The sequence below is a fragment of the Lolium rigidum genome, chromosome 7, assembly GCF_022539505.1.
Source record: "Lolium rigidum isolate FL_2022 chromosome 7, APGP_CSIRO_Lrig_0.1, whole genome shotgun sequence".
NCBI lineage: Eukaryota > Viridiplantae > Streptophyta > Magnoliopsida > Poales > Poaceae > Lolium > Lolium rigidum.
Genome location: NC_061514.1, coordinates 30,770,143 through 30,776,916, shown reverse-complemented (window position 1 = coordinate 30,776,916; position 6,774 = coordinate 30,770,143). Strand labels below are relative to the sequence as shown.

General features: G+C 45.1%; 1 pseudogene; it reads left to right on the top strand.

Annotated features, from left to right (window-relative positions):
- The first annotated feature begins 5,448 nt into the window (after nt 1-5,448).
- LOC124671107 lies at nt 5,449-6,750 on the top strand (annotated as a pseudogene).
- The last annotated feature ends 24 nt before the right edge of the window (nt 6,751-6,774 follow it).

Sequence of the window (6,774 nt, the reverse complement as noted above, 5' to 3'; positions counted from 1 at the left end):
AAGCTTCTCTTATCTTATGGGTGCGTCATTGCTTGCGTCATGGTCTCCTAGCATCATCCCTACCACTACTAGGAAAAGACCTATAGTTGCACCGTGTACCGTTGGCGCACCAAATAAGTGGTGCGCCAGCGATATTTACTGTCGGCGCACCACTTATTTGGTGCGCTGGCGATACGCGGTTACCACCGAAGGACCTTTATTTTTGTTCACCCGTGACAAGTGCATGACTGGTTATGGACTATGCGGCTACATACAACCAGATGTATCACTGGCGTACCAATATTCTGCTCCGCCGGCAGTGTACTGTGCAAATCCACTTTCTCTCTCTTTCTTCTCCCGCACCTCCCCTACCACCAGTCCACCACACACACATGGAACACACCCACGACCACACATTCTCGATCTCATCCCCTCTCCCCCTACCGCCTCCTCCTCCCTTCGCTCCTGGCCGGCCACCAAATCCTCTACCGTCGCCTCCCTCCCTTCCCTCCTGGCCGGCCAACCCACCCCAACGCGGCCACCAAATCCCCTACTGCCGGCACGGACCACCGCTGCCATGTCCGGTAAACAGCCACGTAAATAGATCTAGTTAATCCCGTCGGGGATCGTCGCCGAGATGGCCCTCTCCCGTTGAAGCGCGGGGATCCTCGGGGAGTGCCCCGGCGCTGACGTCCCGGTCGTCCACCTCGAGCTCAGCTCCCTCGCCTTCGTTCACACCAACTACCTAGAGCACTTCCTCTGCCGGGGCCGATGGCGGAGGCTGAAGACGGCGAGCACACCATGGTCCTCATCGAGAACGCCACGGTCCTTGTCGGGCACACATCCGGCAAGGCGATGCGGGCGGACGGCAGAGACGGCGAACACGCTATCGTCCTGGTCAAGCGTGCATCCAGCACGGTGGTGTGGGCGAACGGCGGGCACAAGATTGCTTTTTTGTTTTTCTTGTTAGGGTGTTCTCTGTAAATTTGCATGGCTAGATGTAATTTTTTTAAAGTGCTCTGTAGTGAAATGGCTGAGATGGGTCTGGCGTGTGTCCTTCTCAACCGAGGGAGCACCGTCCGGTTTCTTTTTTTAATCCCGGGATGACATATCCCTGGCGAACCACAGGTGTTCACCGGTAATACTTTTAACTATCGCGGGCGAACCAGTCAAGTGCTCCAGCACTAGCCCACTACCACCGGCATGTGCACTGGCGGGCACAGATGCGCCAGCAGTACCTAATTTTGGTTCACCGGCAGTGACGTTTTCCCTAGTAGTGTACGCAACTGGCTTGTGAAGGGGTTTTGTACAACATCTCCTAGCGCGCCCTCTCACGGAGAGAAGATCTATGATGGCGTGTGTTCGTCGTACGCAGACACGGTGTTGGGGAACCCCAAGAGAAAGGTGTGATGAGCACATCAGCAAGTTTTGCCTCAGTATGAAACCAATGTCCAATCGACTAGTAGGAGAAATGCGTGACTTCTGAAGGTGTTGCTGCCTGACTAGTGGCAGGGCGCACTACCGATGTCAGCAACAACGTGGAACCTGCACACAACACAACCAAAATACTTTGCTCCAACTTACTGTGAGGTTGTAAATCTCATTGGTTTGTTAAATGCAAAGGATTAGACGTATCGAATGGAAGGAGATGTTTACAGAAATTAAACAGAACATGATTGCAGTTGAATTTATCAGTAAAGGAAAAAGGACCGGGATCCACAGTTCACTAGAGGTGTCTCTCCATAAAGAAAATAGCATGTTGGGTGAATAAATTACAGCTGGGAAATTGAGAGAATATCGATCATACATGACAAGATGATTACTATGATAATTTGATATTGGACATTACAACATAATACATAGACCGTAATCCAACTGCGTCTATGACTAATAATATACCTTTAGATTAGCATCCGCACCCCTTCCAGTATAAAGTTGCAAGCAACAGACTATCGCATTAAACAATGTGTATAAAGTAAACAATAGAATTATCCTTGGATAAAACATTGTTGAGTTATCCCTATTAGCAACAGCACATCTACAACCTTAGTTATAAAGTCACTCTCCCAGGAAACTAGAGGCATGAACCTACTATCGAGCATAAATACCCTTTTGGAGTCACAAGTGTCCACTTGGCCAGAATTTCTACTAGCAACGGAGAGCATGCAAGATCACAAATAACATATGACATGAATATATAATCAACACTAGTAGAAAAACCCCCCTTTAGTACCGGTTCCAAAGGGCCTTTAGTACCGGTTTTGGAACCGGTACTAATTATCCGGCACTAAAGGCCTCCCACCTTTAGTACCGGTTCCTTACGAACCGGGTACTTAAAGGTCCCCGCGGGGCTGGTGATCTTTTTTTTTTATTTTTTTTTCACAAAAATGCTATTTCGTTTAATTTTTTTATCCATTTTTTCACTCCCTTTTTTCACAATTTCTAATATTTCCGCTAGTCTCTAACTACACTTAATCTCTAGTCAATTACTTACCCTTGGTCAAACTTCCTTCGGTCGGTCACCCATCCTCACACTACTTCCAACACTAGCACGCTTAACTTCCGGGTTCCTTTCCGTCCCACTTCCAAGTGCTTCGCGCGCATGTTGTTGATACTACTATCATATCAATCCTATTAACATGTTGGTCAATGTCACACTTCTTTATTATTTGTATTGCAAATAATTTTTTTAATAAACAAAAGTAATGATGTAATAATAATGTTGAATAAATAAATAAAATTAACTTTTTAATTTGTATTATTTTTATTTATTTTTAAAAAATTTAATATTTTTTTTGCCAAACCTTAAACCTGAAAATTTGAAAATCTTATAATTTGCTAAAAGTAATAGTAATATTCTCGGGATTCAAAAATCTTATAATTATTAATTTTAATTTTTAAAAAATAAAGAAAATATAAAATTCTAAATTTTTGGGAAAAACCTAAAATCTTCCCGCTTTCATATTTTCATTTGGAATTTTGAGAATCTAAAAATTGGCTAACTGGTAAACCTCGGTGAAATCGTATGTAACTTTTTCCACGGATTTTTTTGATATATTATACGTTTTTTTTCGACGTCGTATGCAAAAGTTATTACCGTTTTTACCATTTTTCAAAACTTTTTTGCAAAAAAGTGAAAATTCAATTTTTTTAATTTTCCCTAATAGTAGGTTGCATAACATACAAGAATCTGAAAACATTTTATTTTTTGAATTTTCTATCATTTTCTTTTCTATTTTATAGTGTCAAAAAAGGCGATCCAGGGGGGGGGTTGGAGCTGCGTGGGAGAGCAGAAAAACCTTTAATACCGGTTCGTGACACGAACCGGTACTAAAGGTCCTTAGCACCGGTTCAGTGTCACGAACCGTATTAAAGGTCCTTACGAACCGGTACTAAAGGTCTACTAGTGCAACCGGTACTAATGCCCCCTTTAGTACCGGTTCGTAAGGGAACCGGTATTTATGGCTTAGATGGATGCCCATTTTTCTACTAGTGCAATCTTAACATTGTATTCAACATTCATCTGATCCCAGCAAACCAAACATATAGGATTAAATAAAGATGATCTTGATCATGTTGGGCAGCTCACAAGATCGATACATGAAGCACAAAGTGGAGAAGACAACCATCTAGCTACTGCTATAGACCCATAGTCCAGGGATGAACTACTCACGCATCACTTCGGAGGCGGGCATGGCGATGTAGATGCATCCGGAGATGATTTTCCCCTCCGGCAGGGTGCCGGGAAGAGCTTCAGAACCCCCCGAGATGGGTTCGGGGATGGCGGTAGCGACGAAACTTTTCGTGGATGGAGGCTCGGGTATCCAGGGTTTTCCCGAGAAGATGTATAAATAGACGGAGGATTCAGGTCGGTGGGGCGCTTGTGGGCCCCACACCTACCCTAGGCGCGGGCCAGCCCTAGGTTGCGCCTAGGGGTGGTGTGGGCGCCCTGGTGCGCCTCTTCGTCCCCCCTCCGGACTTCATCTTTGTTTCGGTAAAATATTGACTTCGATTTTTGTTTCGTCCAATTCCGAGAATATTTCCTGTACAACTTTTCTAAAATACAAAAACAGCAGAAAACATGGAACTAACACTGTGGCATCTTGTTAATAGGTTAGTGCCGGAAATCATGTAAAAGTGCAACAAAGTGTAAACAAAACACATATAAATTAGTGTAAAACAAGCATGAAGCATCAAAAATTATAGATACGTTTGCGACGTATCAATCTGCGAGGCCATCGAGTAGCCTGGAAACGGCTAAGTCCTAGGCCCTTCACGAGGGGTCCTTTGCACGGTGCCTTCCCCTCGCGGAGACCTCCTGTCCCGCGAGGAGAGAAGCCTTGTTCTTCATAGATGGACGGCCGCGAGGGCCCAACAACAGGTGTACTGTGGTACCCCGGTTCCAATATACGGACAATAACTTCGGCCACCACCTGATTTATCAGTCCCTAAAGCAAAACCTACTGTTAGAAGCACACGAACACATGTTGATAACCTGGACAGCATAACATATTTTCATCGAACCAAATTCCACATAATTGCCAGAAAGCCATATAGATCAATTAACAAAGGATGTGCTTGTTGTGAAGTGTATAAGTATACCAGCCCATTTTATCAGCTAGTATCTAAGGTTACCCCATAATAATTATCTGGTTAATCGCACCATCCTCGTAGCATGAGAGCGTATATGTGTAATTCGAGGTAATAAATGATGTTTGAGCCACAAGACAAGAAATTTTAAGATTAATACATAAGATTTTTTAAGTATCATACAGGTTATATTCATTCTGTTTTTTTTATGCACATACAGTAGAGAAGAAGACCCTTACTCTGCCAATTTTCATTTATAAGCAGCCAGAGGCATATATTCATTCTATTAACGTTGTTGACTCAAGTTTCCTTTTGACTTGTTGTTCGTACAATACTCTCCTTTAGTCTACACTGCATAGCTTGATCTTACTAGTTTAACGTTGTAGCTATGTTTTCCTTTTCCAGGGATCGATGACCATCAATTTTTTTATAGACTATGTAACTATTTTTTTAAGCATAAAATATTGTCACAAGTTTGTCTAAATTTAGATGTATTAGCTTATATGCTCCTGGTTTAATAAACAATTCAGGAAAATAGCAAATAAATTTAAAAAATCTGAATTTTTTCTATAATTAACATAAACATATGTTCTATACCTCAAGAAATAACATAAACATATGTTCTAATAGCATGCCAAAAATCTCCTAGAAAAGATATATGTACTGGTATGTGAAAAAAAAAGACAAATCTGATTGTTGTAAAACAACAAATCCAAATGCTCCGCAACATCATTTTTTGTTATTTTTGCATAGACCACCAAACATGCATTTCTCAGCACAAACTTGGGAAAGGATTACCGTACCCCACGTACGTGGCCCGGCCCGACGTCTATATATTAGAAGGATTTGAGAGGCTGATGAGAGCACCCGTCCAACACTTAGCAGCTAGCAGCCTAGCTAGCAATATGGCTACTGCTGTCGTTGTCCCGTTATTTCTCCTGCTGCTTCTCTTCTGTAGCTGTGCCACTCTCATTGTGGATGCAGCTGGAGCAGACGAGCTGAATTATAATGTGGTGGCTACTAGCTCGTTCAAGGCAAAGGCCGTCTGCGAAGGCCCCAGGGGTAAAATTGCATAACATACTATGTTTCTTTTTGAGTTATTTCATTAACTAATTATGAGTCTTACACCATGTAGTGAATAGTACATCCGCGATTTTCAAAAAAAATAGTACATCCGCCGGCTTTACCAACGGGGTGCCGGTGACTCGTCCTCATGGCCCGTGCTCTGCGGCGGCGGCGGCGGGGGCAGGGAACAGTGAGCCCTCCTTGGTCGACGCGCTCCGATGGGACCAACAGCGCGCGAGCTACATCGAGCGGATGCTCTCCGTGTCTGTCAATGCCTCCATGCCACCTAAGCTCCCGCCAAAGTCGCCAACAGATAAAAGCAAGTTGAAGGTGGCCAGCACTGACCCCATGTCCAGAATTTCACCCTGGCACTCCGAAGAAGAAGGTACTGTACTACTTACAAATTAGGTGAGCGTGCGGCTTCAACTGCATTTTACTTGACCGTCAACAATTAACTGGTATACTTACTACTTGACTCTACTCTTTTGCTCGACACCAACTCGAAGAAGAACAAGTCGGCGCAGCTCAGCATTGATCCAGCAGCGACTGACGACGGCAGCAGCGCCAGTGAACGAACGATGGTGCTTGACACGGCTAGCGTCTTCCCGTGGCTGCAGTGTGCTCCTGTCCCGTGCCTCCGTGCCACCTCAGGCGGACACCCTGTACGACCCCGCCCTATCATCCACCTCCGGCACCTTCTCCTGCAACTCCTCCGCCTGCAGGCAGCTCGGACCGTTTGCTGGCAATAGCGCCAATGACAGTGCCAGTACCGCGTCCGGTACCTGACACCAGCTCTACCACCATGGGAACCTACGTCTCCGACGTGATAGCGCTAACCCCCACGCGGGTGATCAGCAAGTTCCAGTTCGGGTGCAGCCACTTCGCGCAGGGCCGCTCCATCAACACCTGACCGTCGGGACCATGGGGCTCGGCAACGGTTCAAAGTCGCTGGTGTCCCAGGGGAAAGGCTCCTACGGGAACGCCTTCTCCTACTGCATCCCTCCAACGGCAAGCACCACCGGCTTCTTCCTGCTGGGCGTGCCCCCTGTATCCTCCTCCAGGTATTTATTTTTAGTGCCTCCAATGTCCAATCCTCCTATTAATAATACGGAGTAATTAACTCTCTTTTATCAACAAAAA